This window comes from Pyrgilauda ruficollis, unplaced genomic scaffold, assembly GCF_017590135.1.
Source record: "Pyrgilauda ruficollis isolate IOZ18807 unplaced genomic scaffold, ASM1759013v1 scaffold40, whole genome shotgun sequence".
NCBI classification, from domain to species: domain Eukaryota; kingdom Metazoa; phylum Chordata; class Aves; order Passeriformes; family Passeridae; genus Pyrgilauda; species Pyrgilauda ruficollis.
Genome location: NW_024525490.1, coordinates 8,885,934 through 8,908,532, shown reverse-complemented (window position 1 = coordinate 8,908,532; position 22,599 = coordinate 8,885,934). Strand labels below are relative to the sequence as shown.

The 22,599-nt window shown below is 34.6% G+C and overlaps 1 protein-coding gene across 1 annotated transcript in view; it reads right to left on the bottom strand.

Annotated features, from left to right (window-relative positions):
• ADGRB3 (adhesion G protein-coupled receptor B3) overlaps nucleotides 1-22,599 on the bottom strand; it is a 439,855-nt gene that overhangs the window by 150,068 nt on the left and 267,188 nt on the right. The window lies entirely within an intron of this gene.

The window sequence follows — 22,599 nt, the reverse complement described above, 5'->3', positions numbered from 1 at the left end:
GGAAGTGGATAATAAAAAAGGATAGAAAAAGTGGCCAAGAAGTGAATTTCACTTCCATGAAAAATGTAGAATATAAATGTATCCTATCAAGTAGACAAAGTTAAGCCATCTTTCTTTATGTCACTTTATCACAACAAATTATGCAATAGAAAAAGAACATAAAGATCTCTCCTGTAGACAACTGTGCAGAAATATTAAATAATTCACTAGATTACTCCAGAAGACCAGCAGATGATGCCAAAAGAGAAATACCTTTGCATTTTCTCAGTGTGAGTGGAAAGAAAAATATAATGCACTAAATCTGAATATAGCTCTGTTTATTTTTAAATAGGAAATGAGGAACAATAATAAGAATTGCTTTAGTAGCTCTCAAATATTTTGAGCATTGTTTATTACTTTGCTTATGTTAAAAAGTATCTATACCACTAGTGTTTCTCTAAATGAAATTTAAATCTTCATTGAATGTGAAAAAAGCTGAGAAAGATAAAATGTCTTGGTCAGTCTCAGTCCAGATACTTTAGAATTAATTGCCATTCTCCTGCAGTTTATTTAAGAGTATAGCTCTAAATCATGGAAATTATGTAGGAAAAAACCCATCTACTTAATTTAATTATAAAAAAATTTGCATACATGCTGAGTATTTAATAGGAATTCAGTTCAAAAGAAATAAGTTCTAGGAAGTGATACAAAACTGCCATAATTTTCAGGAGGAGTTGCCACTGATGACTACTGAAGAAATGAGTCAATGATTGCTTAATGAATTCCTGCTTTTATACTCAGGCCAAGCCGTTTGATTTATCGGTTTGCTTCTCTTCCAACAATGTAACTTTGCTTAAAGGGGGAGATAATCAAACTTGTGAAACATTGTATGTGTGTTTGTACAGGTCCTACAAAAAATCTCAATCCCTTCAGTTCCACCTAGAGGCACGAGTGCACAACAGCAGCAGGAATCACCCAGCACGGACGGACGGACTTGTGCAGGGGCGGGGAAAAATGAAACAACTAAACCACGAAAGTATTATTTTTATGGATATGTGTCTTTTTGTCACATTTTCAGACCCAGCTGAAGTTTTCCCTGTGTTAAAAACATTTCCAAGACTGTTTCTGGGTAGATCCTCTTGTGGTGGAAGCATCAGAGCTGACCTGCAGGTGCTCCACTCTCATTACCCGGTCACTCAGTCACGGGAAGTGTGTAGGAAGTGACCCAAGTAGCTCGGGAGGGGACACATCCAAGTACACCCAGGTACATACTCGAGCAGAGAGGACATCAGCTCAACCACCATTCCTGAGGTCAGTTTGGTCAATCTGAAAGGTCCATTTGTCACAGGAAGCAAAGATGAGCATGTTTAAAGGTCTGCTAAAATACGCCTTCAGATTGATTTGGTTGAGGGTGTTTTTTCTTCTATATCTACAGAGAACTATGGTTACCCTGATAAAGCTACTGGAAAGGAAAATTTTAAAATGATAACGCATTTCTGTGACTTTTACGCCTGTGAAAAACACTAATTTTATGACTCCTGATTTTCCTGTATTAATATCCAGACATACCATGACCACTATAATAATCTTTTGAATGTTGTCTTAATGATATACAATTAATGAGCTGCCAAATGTACTCGGAAATGAGTACTGAAACCACACAGTGCTGAAGTTCACACATATTTCATTACACTTCAGACATAGCACAGAGTTTACAGGTCACACTCCCATCTGATTTGGTATGGTGTTACTTGGCAGATTTCAAGTTACACTTTATTACAGCAGATGAGAATGCTCCTCCATACCTATTAAAACTCATTAAGCCAAGCATTATTACTAAAGACTAGTCAACAAATAAAAAAAAAAAAAGAGCAATTTCTGCATAAACCCACATCGCTTAGATTTGTAGTATTTCCTATCTCTTTTATTAGATATTAGTCTTCTTTAGAGTTACTTCCTGTGGAAAGTTGAAGGACAAGAGGTATTTCAATACTTTTAATATTTGACTCTTGGCATTTCAGTGTTTGCATCCTCAGCATAAGTAAAACAGCTGTTCCAGAAGCTTCTCATGCAAGGTTTCTCCCAGAGAAAATTCTTCACTTAAATCTGCACAGGTGAATCATGTTTTGGATCTGGTAAAAATTTTCCATATCTTCAATTTCAACTGGAGAAACTTTAAGAATTAAATAGTGTCTCTATTTACTTTTTTAAAAATTCAATTTATGATCACCAAATCCAAGGTTATTTCATGTAGGTAGCTGTTTTGCAATCAGTGTGTTTATTGCTTGCCAAAATCAACTTTTAAAATGGCAACATACAGCATTTAGTTCATAAATATAAAAATTTCGGCAATCTCTGAAGTGTTGAAATAATGAGGTCCCACCATTTGTGCAGTACAGTTCTAAATCATATTTATCTCCCTGCTAACTTTAAAATAGCCTCATCGAAGGTCAAATTTGACATTTGTATTTAAGAAGCATATCTAATTCTATTTCATTAGAAGATCCTTTACCAGCTTTTTCCAAATCAATTTTGACTCAGATAGATTACCACTTAATTCTTTGTCCTCCTCCACATCATTAAAGTGCAATATTGAATCCATGTGTCCTACTTTTGTCACTCATGCTCAAGAACATGAATTCAGACTGAAAGTGCTGTGAAGAAAGGGTTACTCGATTTTCTCTGCCGTGACTATCTATTCTGAAAGAATTGGTTAAATCTTGCAAAAGAAAGACTGAGAGATATTTGAGAACAGTAGGTATATTCACCAGGAGAATAATGACGGAAGAGAGTGGTTTAACCTGGATAACACCAGCTCACAGACAAGTCACAGTGTAACAGGTTTTCTGATAGAGCTTTTATAACCAAATCTTACGATGTGATTGCCTGCCAAAGCTTTTTGCAGTGATCCAGGAAGCCCTGTCCAATCCTGGTAGACACACATTGAGAAAACACCATGACAGTGTTGCAATTAGACTCTCAGGTACTTTGAATTTCCACTCTTTCTTGCCTTATTTTGTAAAGACAACTGTAGTACATGTTAATTATTTTCTGGGTGTAATTTCTTCAAATATGAAAAAATATTAATTAATGAACCATGTACAAAGGAAATTTGTTAACAACTTACTGCAATAAAACAAATGTTAGGTGATTCAAAGATGTATCTGTATTTCTGAAGAACAGTTAACTGAAAGTAAACTGCGTTATGCTATTGCATATGACCTTAAAATCCAAATTAGTCCATCTTGAAGTTTCACCTTAATATGGGTAAGGTGAAAAGTTGTTTTATCCCCTGCAAACATTTAATGTAAAAAATCAAGTTTTAAGTGTGGTGAAATTTCTTACATTTGAAACGAAATTTAGTAAGAAATATTGCACAGTTTAAAAATAATTTATCATAGGGAAAGTCCACTATTAACGAGACTCAGAACATCTGGATTCAAAATTATTCAAAACTCATTTCACTGGCACCCTTGCAACAGAAATATAGATGTTATAATTTAATGTTAGGACTGTTCTAACACCTGAAGTTGTGTGGCATGCATATTTGCATGAAAGTGTATGAAGAAAATAAAAAGTGAGAGCTGAATATTTGTCCCAATGAAAAAATTTCTTTGGCTTCACTTTGGATAGGTGTATATTTAATTAAAAGGTATGTACTTGTAAAATTCAAAGGGTAAGTGAAAAGAAAGTGGTACATGGAAGCGTAACACTGGCTGAGTAATTCTGTAGCAGACAGTGCCAGAGGCAGTACTGTAAGTACCAGAACTTTCACCAGAGGAGATAGCCATAGTACTGGATGTTTTCACAAGAGCTAGAAGAGAAAAATTTTGAATTATTGCCTTTGGGTTATGAATTTTCAGTCATGTGCTGCATGTGGATTTGTACACATGGAGAGGTTTTGGGGGAAGGAGGCAGTATAAAGTCTGCTGTTCAATTAAAAGTGTTACAGCACAGGATACAAGCAGACAAATCTGGATTCTGCCTTTACTTGCCTGCTAGGTAGAGAAAAAATGCTTGTGTGTTTGGAATTGGTTTAAGTGCACTTAGGTAGTAATGGAGAAGGGATGGTCTAGATGCAGATATTATTTGACCTTCCCAGCATGCACATGTAATGCACAGGTTTTCTACAATGTAGATGGAAATCAGCCAAGTCACAACTTACTGCAAATGAATATTTCCTAAGTCAAGTGCTTTTAGTACTCCTGTTAAGCAGACTTAGAACTAAAAGTAATAAGAAAAAGAAGAGGAGAAGAAAACTTTAGAGTAACCTAACTTTGCATTTTTCTGCTAACAGTTTTCACTTTGGTATTAACAGTCCAGATAACGGCCTATGAAGCACAGAGAGCTGAAAATTTTTCAGAGTACCTCACAATAAAGGCTTCCATCCATTTCTTTCACCCTCATGTTATGTAATAGATTTACATCTCATCTCTACATCTGAGGGTTTGGCATTTGGGGAGTATGGCTGAGTGGGAATAGAATAAAATATTAGGAGAAAAATGGCTACATAGATATCTCATTTAACAATTTCTACATTTATAAATGGCGAATATTCCTTGACACAAAAATATGTACCTTATATTTTTGTACCTTTTGAGTCAAGGTACAAAAATATGTACCTTGACTCAAAAATATGGGTACCTTAGCTATTTTATCATTTATAAAAATAATTATATTTATTTAATTCTACCCTTCTGAGTTGGGAATTATGCACTTTCTGCCTTTATGTTATAGGTCTACTCAACATCTTGTAAGTTACAGTGACATTTCTGCAGTTGGCTGTCTTCCTGCAATTCTCTCTCTCAATAACAAACTCCAAGCCTACCAGCATGATGAAATATTTTGCCTGGTCATTTTCAATTTCTATACTAGTTTCCATATGGCATAATAATAGGAAAAGAAAAGACATTCCAGTATGACTGACAACCCCAAAAAGTCTTAGTTAGGAGAATATATTCAGCTATTGGAATCACTCAGAACTATATGAAACTTTTAGCCAAATGTTTTCATTGTGGTGTCTTTTACCCAGCCACTATAAAAGACACGATGTAGCCTTGAAAAAGGGAACGGTTTATTTTTTTAGGTATTTATATATTTCAGAGGAAGTGACATTCATATTAAATATATTGTTTATCAACATGAAAACCTGATAGATAAGTAATATACTTTTCTCAGATAATAAAGGGACAGAGTTTACTGTAGCTTCTGGAACATTGCAGAATTCAAATAATTCTTTAATAATAGGAACCAGAGAGTATTTTTTCTGAGCATCAGGGCCCTGATGTTTAGCACTGTCTGGTTTACATTAACACATGCTTAAACTAGATCAGAAACATAGTTCAACTATTTGAATTCTCACAGCATTACGAAAAAAAGATGAAGAATAAAAATAAGTATCCATATTCTGTGAGTGAAAATAAGGAAGATGTAAGCTAAAAAATTGCTACAGAAAAGTTAAGAAAGTGAGAAATATGAACTTTCCACAGAAAAAGAAAATTACATGTAGCTACTTGAATTACAGTCTTTGCTTGGATTTTTCTCATTCTTCCTTGAATGCACAAACAAAGAGAGAAGAATTATTATTTTCATAATCTATTAGACTACATGGTGGCACAACCATTGTATATTTCTAATGAATGAACCAGATTTAGTCTATTCATATACAATATAGGGGAAAGAAGTGGCCTATGGCAATGCTCATTTTATATATGTCTAGCTGTGTTTTTTTATAGGCTATGAATTTCAGTCAAACTGCAAAATTAAATTATAGAAATTGCTGGAGTATTGCAGGATAAAATATACATCTAGAAAAATGAGCAGATCTGAGTGTATTTTATAGCAGAGAGATAACATAATTTTCTTGAAATTATACGGGAAGATTTAGAAATGCAACATGAATTGAAATATCAGGAAAAAAAATTGGAATGAGGAACTTTTGCTGATCAGAAAAAGCAAAAGTATATTTAGTACTAGCAATGGACTTTAAAAGATTACTTCTTACAGAACTGCAGACTCAAGAAGTTTTCTGTTTCCTGCCTGAAAGTCCCTCTCTATAAAATCTCATCTGTCCAATTCCACCTAAGGGTTACTTTAGAGATTTTTTTGAATGTCCACAGAGTGAACATAGAAATAAACTCCAATATTAAAGTAACTTTTGTTTTTAACTTCCAAATTTCTCTCTGAAGTCACTGTGGAAAATCACTCTGGAAAATATTTGCTCAATACTTCCACTGATTTTATGTGGAAGACAGAGAAAAATCTTACGGTATAATAAATTTCTAACTTTTCGGTCCTAATTCACATCAACTTTCTGTAAACTGCTTCCATTTCTGCTGCTCTGGATCAAAGACTAAAGGAAGGCAAGCAATCTCATTGTCTACACGTAGCATCTGCAGTCAGACTCCTCCTTTGGCAAGTCTCACTCCTGCATTTAAACACTGACCAGGACTACTGGCTTTCTGACTGGGAGACCTCACTCTGCAACAAAAGAAAAAGCCCAAGTAGACAGATACCAAATGTCCAATGTAAGTGCAAAGTGTGTGCACACAAAAGCAGACAGTAAGTTATTTGAGCAGGACTTAGCGAGGTAAAAGTTGCTATTCTTTCAGTGTTAAGTACTGAATGAAATTAATTTATTGAAATGTGTATTTAATATTATTCACCTATCATAGTCTTAATCTTATGTCATAAGCATGTATAATTAAGAAACTACTATGGCCCCAAAAAGGGTATTTATTTTTACTTTAGTCTAAGAAAGAGTGTTCCTTTGCCATACTATAGCAGTGATTTTTCTCAGAAAATAATGGCTCCCGAAATAACTTTAGTTTACAGAATCAGAGAAAACTACCCTGCCTGTGCTGAGCTGTTTGTATCACAACCAGGCAGCTACCAGTATCCAAACCAGCAGCTGAAGGTAGTGTAGAATATATAAACTCCACACTGCAGTGACAAGGTGTAGAAAAAGTTTATAATTATTATTTTTCCCTTTGCATCTAGATGTCTTTGGAGATAGTTGACATCTGTAGTGATACTCGAAATATTGTGATCGATGTTACAGATCACTGGATGGGAAAATCAAGGAAACTAGAAATAGCAAAATGTGGGATGTTTCTTGGTAAGTGTTATTTTGCAGTTCATCACAAGTCCAACATTGAAATGTTGCCATTAGTCACATATACTTGTTGCTGTTTTTATGCACACAAGTAAGGCTAAAAACTGAAAAAAACCCTCATCTTCCAAACTAAACAACACCACTATAATCGTCTTGGTTTTAGTGTTTTCCCTTCTTAAAGGGAGGGTTTTCCTCCTTACTTCCAAAACCACACAAAATAGGAAAACAACAGAATATATAAACCAAAACATTTCCTCTGGAAAATTGCATCCCTCTGTACACATACAGGAGAATCCAGAAGGTTTCAGGATATATGATGGAAGACTTAAATACTTCTAGTTTAATTTGTAACAAAACATATCAAAATTTCTAATTCCACATTGAAGAATGTGGACAACTTCAATTGTGCAAGCTTAGAGACGATCTTGAACATTGCCTTCCTGTAGATTTCAGATAAGGATATGTGTTTAATCAGTCTCAATCTAATACTTTGGTGAAATGTGGGTCTCAAGAGAAACTGTGAAATGGGAAAGTCACACATGAGAATTTTGTCTTACTGAACTAAAACATCAGAATCCCCTTGAGTTTAATCCGATTTTTAGAAGGCACCAAATGCCTAGTAGGAAAATGCTTGATTTACATCAGATTTGGACTGATTCTAGCCCAGGGGAACTGTTGCTGTGGGGTAGGCGTTAAAGCGCCATGTGTTTAAATAACATGGCACTGGAAATAAAATTTACAAACCTGAGAGTTAGGTGTTTAAGTTCCTTTTAATAGTGAATAGGGAGAATTAGGTGCTTGAGGACAGAATTTTCAGCAGCTTTGAATAAAACACAGATAAATGAATAAATAAAAAAACTGCAAAGTGAAATGTTAAGAATTCCACTTCTGTTAATGCCTACAGGGTTTGACACCTGAAACCACTTTCTATTCACAGATAACAGCTCATACAGATAACTGGCTCATTCCCTTCTAAAAAAGCTGCCAGAACGATGTGAGCAGTGTTGCCCCAAACACCTTTTATTTCAAAGAGGGGAGACCTGGATATTAGGTCCTCATCAGACAGAAGGAGTTCACAAGCATCTTATCTCTGGGTCTGGAAATTCTGGATTGAAGATCACTCTTTTTACAACCTGTTGCACTGTGCTGCAGTCTGCATATATATAATATATAAACATATTATTCATAGGGCCAGAAAATTACAAAGAGGCAGACTATACTAACCAAATGATCATGTCTCCTCTGGAAAGTTTGGGAATTCTGCTTCAGGGACTTCTTACACACATTTGACACTACAGAACCCCTGAGTGTTCACACGGACTCAGAACAACTTCAATATCTGCCTCTGAATTCTTACTGTTTCACCACTGTTGAAGTTAAGCACATCTGGGCTTCAGATATCTTATTTGTAAAGTGTCAATTATTTTCCTTTTTAAAATGGCACTGGCAAGGGCTAACATACCAGTATCATCTTACCAGCAGCAGAACCTCTTTTACCAACAGAGATCTCTTACACCTGGGGAGAGGGAACTGTGCAGCTTCAGTACATGAGGAATCATCTTATGGTGCACAGCTTTGGTGCATCTCTACCAATTCTGTGAGTTTACAGAAATGGGAAGAATTATTGATTGGCAGAAAGGACACCACTGGACTTCTAGCTCTCTGACTGAGGTTTTACAGTGAGAATTGGCTGTTTGCCTGTTGTTTGTTTGTTTTTAGTCATAAATCCATCCAAAATTAAATGAAAGTCACGGAGAGAAAATATGATACCTCATAATACCATTCTGATGCAGACTCTTTTCAGAAAAGTGCTTTATTTCTTTTGATCTTATTTGGATAAAGGGTTTCAGTGTATTAAATTCTCTCCTGCATGTATTGATGAATTTAAATTTTGTTCACGGGCTTCTAGAAGTCTTGCCTGTAGTTTTATGGAGGAAGGAAGTGTACAAACAAAACAGAAGATGAAGACTTCAATGGTCAGATGGTCAGTAAGACTACTAGAAATTATTTTTTCCTGTATAAGCATATCTCAGTTATAATAAAATCAAAAATTAATCTATCTCTTTATAACCTGGTCTACTCATGGGTCTACTCATGTCTACTTAAACTACCAAACTTCTGGACGGCATCGCTGTTCTCTGTTCTTACCTGAGAAATGCTTTTTAAGACAGGAGTACACTTGGTGTTAAACGTATCTATTTTCTTTCTTTTAAAATTTAGCTACAGTTGTACTGTGGCCTTTAACAACCCATTGAAGTTTTCTTTCAGCAGATAAATGATAAAGGAACTTTCAGTTCAACAAAGCAGAAGCTTAAATTTAGGCAGACAATCAGTGCCAATAATTTGACAGACAAGCTAATTTAATGTGCAGATATCAAACTAAACTCACATAGATTGAAGATAATGAACCTAACAATAACTAATTGGAATGTCTGCTATATAGCATTGTCCTACATTATGGTTTTGGTTTACATTTTTTCATTAAAAGTTAGCAGTAGAGGCTAATCTGCTCTTCTCATAGTTGATGAAAAAAAATTGCAAGTGTCATTGACATAGTGTTTGTAAAAAATTCTAACATTTTCACTCAGTTGAAGAGCAAGTTGAAAACACAAGGAACATTATCTGCAGGACTAAAAAATTACTTTATATGTCACTATCCCAGAAGATTGAGGAGAAAAGCACATAGGCTAAAAAAAATAACTTCAGATAAATATTTCTAAGTCACATGATTGTATGCACAAGAGCAAAATAAGTAAATATTGAATTATTTGTTAGACAGAACTTTTTTCCCTCTGGAAAGAAATATGACCCTTATGTTATTCATTGCCTTTTACCACTCAAGTAACTGCTTGGGAGTTTCCACACGTTTCACTGATTACATTATTGTAAAGGGCAAAATATCCCTCAGACTAAAATTTCATTATTTTTACACATCCTTCTGGAAAGAATGCATAAAACGTAATAAAAATGTGATTTAATGATGATCAGAATTTATGTCCTGTATAGCATATTGAAGAAGAGACTAAAATATGAGGTTTAAGTGAGAACTGAGAGCACGCAAAACCCAAACATGACAGCAATTACTCAGTGCATGGTAGAGAAAACCAGTTTTGGAATATTTATAAGACACAACTCATGAAAGGTTTTTTATAATGCATCTGGTAATGCTTCATTGTTAATTAGTTTTCTTGCTATGTAGTCCTGTTTGCTGACATGGGTAATCCCTGCAACCAGGATGTTTGCACCAAAATGTATTCTATTTGTAGGTGTGAGTGCTAACTGTCTTATTAAATTAATTTTAATTCACATGACAAAATAACAGTGCCCTATCAGTTGGTAGGGGAAGGGAGAGTGTGATGTCAGCCATTCAGCTACAGCTTTTATGTTTTAGAGTACACTTCAATTAAGAAAGGTTAAGAAGGTTATGCCTCAGGTTTTGGCCTCTAGAAACTGATTTAAGAGGTAATCAAAACCATTGAGATACAACTGGTATTAAAAAATCATGTGAAGTTTGTATTCTTTATTTGTGTCACTATGCAGAATCAGACTAGATTTTCTGCTTCACAAAAGTCAGACCATCTCATTATTTAAAAAATACAGCAGAGGAACCATACAGCCAGACGTTAGCCTGAGTCAATCTTTGCCTGTCTAAAGTCATAAATGGTACAGTGTGACAGGAATTAAAATCTGAAAAAAAAAAAATTATCTGAAAATCTACCTAAAACCACACGAAATGTTGTGTCACAGTTAAAAAAAAAAAAAAAAAAAAACCAAACAAAAAAAACAAACAAACAGAAAAAACCCTCACAAAAGTGTTGTCACATATATGACATCCTAGGCTTGTTCTCACTTCAGTAATACAGAATATAGGACCTACACTGCTTTTAAACACATACCAGACAATTTGTTCAATATCAATTGTGGCATTCAAAAAGTTATGCAAGATTATGGTGAATATCAGACCATTTCATTTAACAGATGTTATAATGAGAATGGATTGACTGTGTACCACTTATCCAACTTCATTGCAGTCTCTGCTTGTTAACAGTGATAACGTGATGGAAGACTGATAATACATTAAAGTTCTTTCACTTCATAATAGGTTTGTAAACGGGGCAGAAAATGCCTCAAAAATGCTATTGGGAACATAATCAACCTTGTAGGATCACAAATACACATTTTTTAAGTATCTTACCCAAGTTTAGAGAAAAGGCAAAGCATTATTTTATTACATCCTGATTCTCACTACAAACTATGTTTTAGAAAAAGACATTATGTTTCAGAGCATGTCTTATTCCTTATGAGGACTCATTTGTCCTTTTATTTTATTTAAAAATGCCTATCAAATTGATTTTGTATTTCCAATATTAACTTTACTGAATGCATTGCCTGTCCTCTGACAAGACATGGCTACATTGTATGTTGCCTTTGGAGGACGTTTCCTTCATAAAGTTACTGGTTGTCACTATGTCCTTAACAATGAATTTACAAAGTTGGAAAATGTCTATCTCTAAATACAAATGCCATAAAATGATAATTTATTTCTGAACCTCTTTCTTCTACACCTAGTTTTGTGAGTTCAATGTCAATAGCATATATTCCATATTTTAAATTATTTTTACATGGCTTTGTAAGAACATTATTTGTAGTCTGATGGTCAGGGCTGTCTCCTAGAAAGAAAAGCTGTGAGAACCCCTAGTACTCCCCAAAGACTTTGATCATGGGTTATTTTACAAAAGGTGACCCTATCTCTTTATTAAATATGTGTTTACCCCAAGGACATAATTTGAAAATCCATATGCTGAGGTATAAATTTATATACAGTGCAGAATTCAGTCTGGTATTGAAACTTCTAAATATAAGTATCCATAGGTATGTAAAATTTTTAAGTTTCCATTAGTCAAAGGACATCTTGCCAGTACAGTCTATAGGGCCAAGAGGACAGTTTACCTGTATATGGTACCCCATGACAGTGGCACTTGCAGCTGTAAACACTGAATGTTTTCATTTTCTCAATTATGTAGTTAATTCTGCTGTTAGCAATTGATTAAATTTCCTACATACAGTACTACTAAAGTCTTCTGATGCCTTCCCCTGTTTTGAAGGTATATTTTCTCTTATCTTATGTACATGTATCCTGAAGTTGTTCTACGTTATCTAAATTAAGCCTTTAATATTAACCCTTAAATTTAAGGCCTATTCAAACACATTAACATATCCAAAAATACCTTCTCTTACACAAAACTAAACAGAAAAGAAATCCAAAAGAGAAATAATTAAAAACATCAGCTTTAAAGTTGACCACTGATGACCTATCCTTTAAAATCAAATACAAATAATACAAAAAAATATTAATCACTTCCCCAGAACATTGACCTGGGTTTTCCTTGTTTTTGTGATATTTATTTTCTCAGAAACAATTGGATTAATCAAAGTAAACTGAAAATGTGAAGGTCTAGTCAAACCAAAAGGAACATTGGTTGTATAGGTTATAAAATGACATTTGGATAATAGTTTGAGCTGTCAGTGGCACAGAGAGGTTGTAACAGAAGGGTATCTCTAAAATAGAATGCCCAGTATCTATAGAAACTCCATACACAGCAGAATGTGTCAGCAAATGCCGTCTCACTTCACTCCCAGTTCTTCCTGGCTCTTCCCCACAATTGTCTGAACAAGCAACTTATGTGTTTTCCAGAGATTAAGACGGCTTTTGTCTGGGATTTCATCTTGTATCATCATTCTTAGATAGCTCTGCAACTACACACTAGTGTTTCATGGCTCCTTAAAATGACACACAAGAGATGTTTCTATTTTTGCAGGAAGATGAGAATCAAGCCAGGATCACGTGGATCCTTTCACAAGTGCTAGACACATTCTAGACTAAAGAAAGATAGGTAATTCCAGTGGCTAGGTCACAGGGTTGTGGACCTAACAGCACCTTGTTCTCTAATTTTGGCTGAATCACTGACTCACTATGATATTTAGAAATCCATATATTTCCCTGACTGTGATGAATTTTTTTTATATCTACTAGAAAAACCTCAGAGGAAAAGAATGTTGTGTCTAATCATGTTTTTCCTGTGTAAATCAATTACAAAAATATGAGGGCAGAATAGTTTGCTTCAGTTGAAAAAACAAAAAAAAACATATTCTAACAGTCAACTGTACAGGCAAAGTAAGTAAGGAAAGACAGATTGATGATAGGCACATGATAGACAAAGAGATAGATAGACAAAGAGAGAAAAACAGGTGGTTTTGTAGATTTAGCATTGTTTTCTCTTGCATTTGCAACAAAGCAGAGGCAACATACAAGAGGTGTTTGTTATCTAATTTCAGATCAGTATATGTTCTCCAGTAATAATTACATTGAGAGCATGTAGAACCTGACATCAGATAAATATACACTGCCGTATACAGAGCATGCTTTGCTGTGTAACAAAATAAAGAAATGGATGTTTAATATTTTTAATTGTACTTCTTGAGGGAGTGGTGGTAAATATTTTTACATGCTTTATTCCTCAAAGATTTTAATCTCTGCATGTACATGGAATGAAAAAGTATGTGTGCAATCACACACACAATTGTGTACCTAAAACAAAAGATGTTTGGTGTCCACTTACAAGAAAAAGTGAGAGAGGGGAAGAATGGGCTGAAAGTGTGATCTGCATAGAAAGAGATACTATCAACTTTCTCCTGTACATGCTACAACTTTTAGAGTATAAACTTAAAAAGAGATTAGACTGCTTCGTGAATGCTGCTGACTCTTGCTCTCTTTTAAGAATTTCTCTACTAGCTGCAGGGCACTATATTGGTTAAATGCAATCGGAAGTTGTGCAAATGAAATTATTCTTTTTTTTAAAGCATTTTGTTTGTGTTATTATCTCATACTTTATATATTTTACCTTTTAAGCTATTTTGATGTATTAAAATCATAGCTTATTTTTGTGAATAACCATTAAAACTGAGCAGGTATCAAAGAACGTATCAAAGAAGTACACACCTACATTTAAAAAAGACATTTATTAGCTCTATATTTCAGTCAAAATAGCAATTGTGACTAAGTATAAACCTAAAGGATTTGGTTTTAAATCTGGCCAAAATAATGTACTCTTTACCGGCTAAGCATACAAGTACATCAGAATCATTATAAGCAGTGATTTTATTTTTCTAGATTGCTATTGCTCTACGTGTCAGTATATGCAATCCCTTAATCATTGCCATTCACGTTGATGGAATGACTCCAGGTTTTGTGTCAATACCTGCAGTGTGATTCTAGTTCTATTTTCCAAATCCATTTTTAAGCCTGGGGCATCTAAGGATCTATTAGTAAACTTGACATCAGGATCATATTCATGTTAATTCATGAACTGACAGTCACATGATGGCATTTTTCTGCATATTTTTGTAACATGCAGAGAGATTTTGCTTTGCTTCCATAGTTATGGGTAGATAGAACAGAAAAGACAACCACTAGAAATTGCATCATTAGGATAAAATGTAACATCAAGAATTATAACCATAGGCTGTGAAATTTGGAATTATATTATATACTCCATTACTTTGAATAATAGCACGATTCCAGAATGTTATCCCCAGCACATGCACTTGAATGTATATGTATATTACATTTTGTTAACTAGCTATACAGGAAATTTCTCTTACTCAACATTATCAGAGAAGATGATGATAACATTAAAAAACCATCAGAACTACACCATGCTTTCAGCTAAAAATCTATTTAGCCATAATCTAGCAGCTATTCAACACAACAGTTTTGGTTTTTCTGTGAAATTGCTTTGCTTAGAGCACTTCATCTAGCATATTACCTTCCATTTAAACTCGCTTAAATCCTGATATACATTTGTATTATTCTCATTAAGGTCTGGCCACCCTGCATAGCTTAAGCTTAATAAAAGATCTTCTATTCAAATGGATAAGTTGTACAAGTATTGTTCCTGCAGTCTTTAAATAATTTAGAATTTAAACTGATAAACCCACAAACATTATTTTTATCCTTGTTTCTGGTAATTTCAGTTTTATAGCTAATTCAATTCATATCAGATATATTCCTTTAATCAAAGGCCACTTTATCAAATGCAACATTGCCCTCAAATGTTTCTGTTTTAAAGGAATTAAACCAGCCTAGCTCATGGGAGAGAATGGTAAGTTAAGTTGCATCCTCACTAAGTAAAACTCGGTTGAATTAACTACAGTAAAAATACAGTATATGGTAAACCCCCTCCATATATAATCTGTCTTAAATTGTAGAATAAATTTGAATTGATATATACACACGTTATGCTTTCTCTGTGCTGAGACAGAGTGCATGATGAAGTAGTCCTACTTAACGACTTGATGTTCTTTGGATCTGTTTATCTGGTATATACCAAAGAACTGTTTATACAGGATGATGTTTACCACAGGAAAAAAAAATGGAATGGAAGCACGGATAACTAAGGGAGAATCAACAAAAATACATCAAGAAAACAGGATATTTTATCTTAGATTTTGTAACATGATGCAAGTGCATAGCTACTACTTTACCAGTATTTCAATGTATTTTTCTGAATATTGGGACGTTTCAAAGCCTGAAAGTCTTAGACCTGTCTTTACCCACTCTGCACTGAATTTCTTCTCTAGATTCACATTCTGAAAACATGACTCACAAAAACAACTATATTTTAACAATAATGGCCTCTGGAAATAAACCATACAGAAGTTTTTTTTTTCTTTTTTCTCTCTTTTTTTTAATAGTTATTTTTTACCAAATAAGAATTTTAATTTTTAGATTGATTACTGACCAGATTTTGTCGGTAAGGACATACACATTGATTGACGTCATGAACAGGCACGTGAAGGTCTTTGCTTCCCTCTAGTGACTGGTCCAGGAAGAGATTTAACTGAATCTGCTCACCTTACTCACCTTTGGCTCAGAGATTCAGCAAAAGATTAATTATGTGCAAAGACACCTGAGATGCTGATACAGCATTAGAACATGTATATTTGTGATAGTGATTGATAATATATGGCAGATTTACATTGGACATGGGTTTGACTGGTTTTGATGTAGTTTTACAGTTTTATCAGGCAGAGATACAATTTTAATGTTGACAATTCAAGAACAACTGATAGAGTTGGAAAATGACCTCTAAGACGAATTTTAAAACATAATTTTAGATATTTATTTAAGGTCATTTTGCCAAAAACCACCTGTAGTAAGACAGACCAAATTTCAATGAATTACATGATGTTTGATTTACCAGAGGGAATACTCAGTAATTCAGGAGAATTAGACGTACACATTTTCAAGTAAAGACAAGCAAACCTATACTCTGCAAGTGTTAAAAAAATACATTGTATTATATTGTATTACAGCCTCCTTATCATATTACTAAAACTAGCTATATTTATACCAGTTGTAGTTCTGTTTTGTTAGGTTTTTTTTTTTTTGTACTGACTGCAAATAAATTTAAAAGTAACAAATAATATGATTTACTTAATTTACTTACAAGCAATTTTATGCACATGATCTGTACCCCTATTTTCAAAGGAATAGGTGAACAACTTTTCTCACATGGACAAGCAAATATTCCCCAGATTATTCAACTGTGGTCGCACAAACAGGTTTTATTTTTATTTAATGATAATATAATACAAGGACCTTTAGTGCTTCTGCATTACTTCTGCTGGATAAACAGAGCTAAATTCTCCAAAACAGACAACAGTCATGAAATCATCAGAATGAATGAGGGAGGGAAAAAAAAAGAGAAATATCATTATCAAACTATTTAAACTTCAGAGATCTGCTTCATGGCAGGAGAATGATAGTGGCTTTGAGAACAGGTAGGGAACACTGTCACACAGGACTCATGAATTTGGAATTCTAACTCTACCATGAGTGAACTTGGATGAACAGCTTTGCTTTCATCATGCTTGTTTCCCCTAGATGTAAACCAGGGAGGATGGTATGAACCACTGTGTTAAATTGCTTTTAAATTTGCAGGTGTAAAAACCTTTAAGAGGTACACGACATAAATGAGAAAGGTTGCTAAACTTTTGCAGTTGCAACTGTGCTATTTGGTACTTTTGGAAGCTGTGCTATGTGTTGTTTTCTGGTGCTCTACATGTTGTTTTCTCCAAGTCAGCCCAAGGCCAGCACCATGGTGCATACTGTTTTTTGCATTTCTTGGTGAAGTTTTATTAGGAAAAAAAACCTGCATTTTATTTGACTTAGTAAGATACATGAATTTTTCTGGAAACCTAGATACAAAACCAAATTATGACTGATTTTTTTTCTGTAGTGAAGTTTATTCAAACTGCTCAATTATCTTTCGTCCTCCTTATACACTAAAATTCTGTCAAAGTCCAATTATAATTTGTAAATTTGATTATAAAGATACAATCACTGGTTCTTTTTAGCTACAGTCCAGAATTTAAATTGCCTGATATTACAAGAAACCACTGTTTTTAGTTTGTGAAAAATCTACATTTATATAACCACAATAAATAGCAATTGAATTCTCAACAAATGGAGTTGATTAATAATCCAGTAAAAATTAAAAAGTGAACTTATTAGCAGGAACTAATTTGATTTCTTTTTTTTTATTATAAGTCTCAGCACACCATGTAAGCTCTGTTCATGGCCGTGTAGGTGTTAGTGAAGAGCAGTGTTATAAAAAAAGTACCAAATTATAAATTCCTCCCATATATACTGATTCACTTTGTGTGACTTAGGCAAAGAAAATTTTGGCCTGACTCTTTTTCAACATAAAGGAACTCCACTTATATTGTACAATATTTCAGAATTAATTTTCTACATTACAGTATAATCTTAACAGTTTGTGAATTTAAAAATTTTTAAATTTAGGTCTTGCATGGCTTGCATGGTTCTCCACTTGATCTGATCTGATTCAAATCAGTCAAAATCTTTTTGTTGTCTGCAAAGGAGTTTGGATCAGGTTTTTTATCTCACACTGTTTTCATGAAAAAGAACATGATTCTACAAAGTCTTCCAAGTCTTTATGCAGGACTATCAGGAATACAATGTGTAGTGTGCTGTTACACAGGTTCCAGTGTGGAAAGTTCTCCATAAAAATAGGCATTCCAGGAGGCATTTATCTTGCAACTTCATTAATGAACATAAGCATAGAAACTAACATAGAAGGAGAATTTTCTGTGCTGAAAAATGTGCCAGGAGTAAAGTCTGACTGTAAAGCTGGACCAACAAGACTGACTGCAGGCAGGGGAAGAAGCAAAGCTTTATCTGGCATGTACTGCTAAACTATGCTTACTGTCATTCAACTTCCTCAGTATCTTTCTGGGGACAAAAGCAATATGACTGTGAAGTAACATAAAGTAAGGAGAGGTTACTACTAATATTTTCAGAAGAAAATTCTGACTTAGGATATTCTAATGATTTGATTATTAATTTGACATATTTTGAAAAAAGTTATTAAGAGTTGTCTTGAACGTCTTTTCAAAGGTTTGAAGGCTAGAACCAAAAAAAAAAAAAAAAGCCTAAACCTTTAGTGGTCCATTGTGCTAGTTTTAAAATTCAAAGTGGAGAAGAGAGAGAAACAGCAGATCGGTGTTCCCTCTAAATTTTACCACTGGGCAACAAAACGCATAAGTTGTTTGTTGGCATGCACATAAGCTTATATTGAAAAACTGAGTTGCAGAAAATTAGCTGGTAGACTCTCATTTATTGGTATTGAAGAATTCCTTTAATGGACTATTTCTCCAGACTTGTATCCAGGGACAATGGGAGAAAAAGAATTAAAAGCCGTAGGGGATAATCTAAAAAAAAAGTAATTGTAAACTTTTTTAACCCTCTTTAATGGAGGATGTTAAAATATGTCTGGGGTGTAATCAAAAAGTTATACAAATGTATGCATTTTGTCATTTTGCATATATGGGTATCATACTTTCATATAGCTTAAGAGTAGAAAATCTAAGCCCCTGCCCATGGAAACTTGCATAGCAATATGGAAAAAAAAATAAAAAAATAGAGCAGACATACCACTTGTCCTAATCTGAAAATGAACCAGGTCAAAATTCTTGCAATATTAACGATTTCAGCTAATTGCATTGTACTTCTTCCAGCTGTATAGTCAGCAGGCACAAACTATTATGAGCACACATATGGTCCAATAAAACTCTGTCATACTGCTATAACACCCTTGTGCAGCAACTGGCAGAGAGAGCTTCAGAATACTAAAGCCCTTTCCTTACCCAGTGTCTGTGAGATGTCGTGATGCACTGCATACAGATGTGGAGCACATCAGCAACAACTGACTCTGTCCTGTGGAGAGCAGATGTGCCCACTTTTTGTCCAACACATTTCTAAAATAACAAATACCAGCTGCACTGCTTTGCTAATCAGTTGGTGACTTTAGAAACTGCCATGTGAGATATCCCTTCCTCTCTGTAGGCCAACACGTCTACCCCACCTTCCATGCCCTCACTGCAGTGGTGTTAGCTGAGGGTTGCATGTGAGGGAGGTACTTCCCACATTCAGTACTGTGGCACATTTCCAGCCTCCTACTGTGATTCTGCACCTGGTTCAAGATTCCAGGGGCTAGGTCCTCTAAGACAAATAAGTGATTTTGTCAGGCCAAACTTTCATAGGTGCTAGAGATCCATTGTGCTCCTTTTGACTGGGATAGAATTAATAGTCTTCACAGTGGCTACTGTGGAGTTATGTTTTTGATTTGTGCTGAACAGTTGATAATATAGAGATGTTTTTGTTACTGCTGAGCAGAGCTTACACAGAGCCAAGGATTTTTCTGCTTTTCACGCTGCCATGTCGGTGAGGAGGCTGGGAGTGTTTGGGAGGCTGGGAGGAGACACAGCCAGGACAGGTGGCCCAACTGTTGGTTGAGACTATTTTTTCTGTCTCCCTATGCTTTCTTGTTTTCCTTTCCAGAAAGCTAGGAAGGACTAAAGAAAAGCTTCAAGTTTTGTTTCATCTTAAGATCTTTAAAATCACTTCTATAGGGTAGGAAAGTCAGTGCTAGTACCTGAGCAACTCTTTTTCCTTCTCTTTGTGGATTCTTGAACAAATGTATCACAAACAGCTCCCGATAGTGGGGATTGTTTGCTCATGCTAGATAATGCAAAGAGAAAAGACACAACTGTTCCTGATTTTTTTGGTTGCTTGGTTGGTTTAAGGAACTGAATTGTTTCTCCTTAGAATGTTAAGTAAAATATTCCAAGAATTTTCCTATGAATTAGATGGAGAAGAATTCAGGATCCTGAGATTTTACTGAAGACAACATCTGAATACATTTTCTGAAATGACTAGGTGAAGTTATCACTCATTTCTGAGGGGGAAAAAGCATCACTTAAACACAACTCACGCTACGAGCTTTGTGTAGGGAAGCTGGAAGTATCAAAGGAAGCACCAGAAAACATAAAAAAGCCTGGTTTCAATCACCAGAGAAAGATGTGCTCTGTATTTTGGGATAATAAACTGAAATAAAATTGAATTAATTGCATTATTGAATTGAGTTTAATACATGACATATTATTTTGTTCCTTAGTTCCACTGTCTCTATATTGTACACACATTTGATTGGATGCTTACAGAAGGGGCACAAGGCTGCCAACTTGATAGATGGGAAGCCTTATAAAATATAATCAGAGGGAAGAATCACCAAATCTCATAGAAAGAATGGATAAAAACTGCTTTTACCAAAGTTAGGATGACCAAATTGTCACAGATACCAATGGCAGTAGAATAAATTTGATGATCTGGTGTGATTAAACATCTCAGAGATCCTGAACTTTCTTCAAGGATGGAAGTCAGAGAACTGTAATCACTATTCAATCTCCTGAAAAGCATGTCCAAAATCCAGGTAGATAAAGCTTTCCTTGCTGCCAGGGAAGTATTAAACTTACAAGATCAGTGGAGGGAGTATCATTTACCAAATGTGAATTTCCAATGCAGATAAAAGTGTGGGAGAAGTGGCTAAAAAGGTGGAAAAACCCATTAGAGGTTGCTGCTGGCTGGATACCAATGATAAAAGCAAACAGCTTTCATCTGAAAACCACTTAATTTAAAACACCTGACTCATGACAGACTATTGATTAGTTAAGCACCCTCAACTAAAGCAGACTACTTTTCATTGGGTTTATTCCAAAATGCTTGCCAAGTCCTGGTTATGCAAAAATTATCCCGTTTGGGAGGACATGAGTACATCACAGCTCTGTAGGATTTGCAATGTGAATTAGGCTATTAATCCATCAAATCCAGTTGCCTGCTGGTGAAGATAACTAATTCCTGAGACTTAGAAAAAGTAGAAAATAAAAGAAAACCAAGCCACCAAGAACCCAACATAATCATGAGCACCTAACCAATTGTATAGTCCTCTACATAATTATTTGTTTAGATTTATAAATTAGAGAAACTGACTCAGCATTCTAGAGCTTTTATACTTAAAACTCACAACGTCAAAGTACAAATTCTGAAATATTCCTGACCAAATACAAATAAAATGGTCCAAACAAAAAAGAAACAAAATAATAAAAAATAAGGAAATAAATTTTGAATAAGCTAACCGTAGAGATAATTCCAAAGGGATGGATGAAAATAGAAGTTTGCTCTTGCTATTGCAAATTCTGATAAGAGATAATGTCACATTTTCAAAAAATATCACACATATAAGTTCAAAAAAAGTGACAGTGGTGTCCATGCAGACCTTGCTGCATCACATCTTACTGGGAATATTTCAGAGCTCATATCATTTTAAAAAATGGACAAATCTCCAAGAACGCCCCCAGTCTTCACATTTTCTAACATATTCAATAGCTACTGTTAAATAATATGCCTAGAAAAGATATCCTTCAGAACACAAAAGCACATGTTTCTCCCTCAAAACCTCAGACTATTTTATGTGAGCTCTATGTAAATTTTAGATGTTTCACAAGTTTACTTTTCAATCTAGATTCCAAATCATATTGAAAGCAGTACCTATATGTAGCACTGAACTTCTCCATAAAAAATACTAAGAGAAATGCAAAACACGTGGCAAACACAACAAGCATTTGTTTGCAACTACTTCACACATTCCTCCCAAATACCTGAATAAAATATTTTAATCACATTGTTAAATATGCAGCATGGTGTTGAGGTTCTTTTTTAGCAGTCTAATTACACTCAAATGTGCCTTTGATATTCTGGACTGGAACAGTGAAATCAGAGCATGTGCTCCAAATACACAGTACTGAAAGTAACCCATATAAAAAAAAAATAATAAACAAAGCACGGTATCACTCCTGTATAAGCAAAGTACTGTGAAGAGAAAACAAAGAATGTGGTCTTGCATTTTATGCATTTTATGTGCTCCTAATATTTCATAATATGAAGTATGTTCTTCATTCCACAGATTTAATGGAAATTGAATACTACGATGTTACTGGCAGATAATGGTATTATGATTCTTTTGCAGAGGCACAGACCATGGTACTACTTGTATTTGTAGTATCATGTCCAAAGTTTCACATTT